This window comes from Mus caroli, chromosome 11 (assembly GCF_900094665.2).
Source record: "Mus caroli chromosome 11, CAROLI_EIJ_v1.1, whole genome shotgun sequence".
NCBI lineage: Eukaryota > Metazoa > Chordata > Mammalia > Rodentia > Muridae > Mus > Mus caroli.
Window position 1 is genome coordinate 1,965,130 of NC_034580.1, and position 1,808 is coordinate 1,966,937.

At 49.4% G+C, this 1,808-nt stretch overlaps 1 protein-coding gene and 1 long non-coding RNA gene across 6 annotated transcripts in view; one reads left to right on the forward strand and one right to left on the reverse strand.

The window, feature by feature from the left end:
• LOC110305406 overlaps positions 1 to 1,217 on the forward strand; it is a 5,531-nt gene extending 4,314 nt beyond the window's left edge. For 2 of the 3 annotated variants that reach the window (XR_002379155.2, XR_002379154.2), the window contains exon 3: positions 994 to 1,217. This is a non-coding gene — a long non-coding RNA (uncharacterized LOC110305406). The remainder of the gene's footprint in view (positions 1 to 993) is intronic. The other variant, XR_003837955.1, reaches the window with a different exon arrangement.
• Positions 1 to 1,808, reverse strand: part of Emid1 (EMI domain containing 1) — a 46,880-nt gene that overhangs the window by 5,347 nt on the left and 39,725 nt on the right. The window lies entirely within an intron of this gene.

Consider the following 1,808-nt stretch of genomic DNA (forward strand, 5'->3'; position numbering starts at 1 on the left):
AAAAACCAAAAAAAAAAAAAAAAAAAAAAAAGAAACCATTCACCTCTCTGCCAAGACCACGCCAGTTCTACACTCTGACCCACCATGGAGAGCACCCTCAGCTCTGCCCCTCTCAGCAGCAACTGAAGGCACGAGTGTATTCCCAGGGTTGTGGTGATGGGTTCACCAAGCTCCTTCTTTAAGGCCTCCCAGGCCTAGGGCTCTCCACTGTCCCCAAACAGAGGCTCATTTAGAGACCTCTCTTGGACTTCTTCCCAGTTTGTCCTTTCCTTCCCCAACACAAGGCCCATGGTGTTGCCCAACACATGTCCCCTCCCTAAACAACTTCCAGAATGTGGGTATATTTTCCAACAGACACCAGGGTGTTTGCAACAACTATCCCACACCTGACAGCATCTAGAAGTCTGTTGGCTTTTAGTGTAGGGCGAGTGAAGGGATGCATACACACATCTCCTGTGTATGTGTATGTATGTGTGTGTGTGTATACATGCACATGCCTCTCCACTCTATTTTGCTTTCTATTTTACTTTTTGAGACAGGGTCTTAAGGTGCACCTGACATGTACAGTTCCAGCTAGCCTGGCTGCCTACCGAGCTTCACCTGTCTCTAGTCCTCCATGCTAGGGTTGCAGGCATATGTGCCATGCCTGACTTCTGTGTAGGTGCTAGGGCTCAGATCTCAGGGCCTCTTGTTTGTACAGGGAGTGCTCTTTCCCACTGTGCCATCTCCCCCACCTCCGTGTGTGTGTGTGTGTGTGTGTGTGTGTGTGTGTGTGTATAGGTTTGTATACGGGTGCTCACGTGTATGCATGCACACATGGACCTGGAGGCTAGAAGTTGACAGATGAGGCTTTTCTCCACCTTATTTAATTTATCGAGGCACAGTCCCTCAATTGAATCTAGAGTTTGCTCTGGTAGTCCTGTCTCTGCCCACCCAGCATTTATGTGGATCCTGGAATCTAAACTCTGCCCCTCACTTCTGCTATCTCTCCAGCTCCTCCCCCATTTTTTTAGCGCCAACAGTGCTGCCTCAGACTCCCATGTGCTGGAATTCAGACACTTGGCTCACCGTCCAACACTCTGAAGCAGTGACTCTCCACAGAACATCTAAGCAACCGAGGGGCCTCCCAACGCATCCACTGTGAGTGTGTTCATCTCCCGGGGCCATTCCTTATGCTTCAGCTGTTCTATTAATATCATAAGTAAAGATGGAGCTATTCTTGGTCCACTACTGCCATTTCAGCCTGGGGTACGGGGTTCACTAGAGGTCACATGCTAAAGTAATCCCTCTTCAGGTGTCATGGGAGCAGGTTGTGAAAATGGATGATCCCAGGACTGGGGACGTGGCTCAGTGAAAATGGGGAGCCTGAATTTGGAGCTTCAGAATTCATGTAAAAGCCACCTGAGCTCATTGGTAGCGCACACCTTTAATCCCAGCACTTGGGAGGCAGAGGCAGGCAGATTATGGTTTTCAGGCCAGCCTGTTCTACAGAGAGAGTTTTAGGACACTCAGGGCTACATAGAAAGACACTCTTGAAAAACAAACAAACAAACAAACAAACACACACACACACAAACAATCAAAAACTACCTGATGCCAGTAACCCCACCCAGCACTGGGTAGGCATAGAGAAAGGCGGTTTGCCAGCTGCTAGCCTAGCTGGAAAGTGTGAACTCTCAGATTCAATCACAAGGGAATAGGGTAGAGAATGCTACCCATGCACACACACAACCACACACATGTATACACACAGGCATAACAGAGAGGGGGGAGGGGGAGGGGGAGGGGAGGAGAGGAGGAGAGGGGAG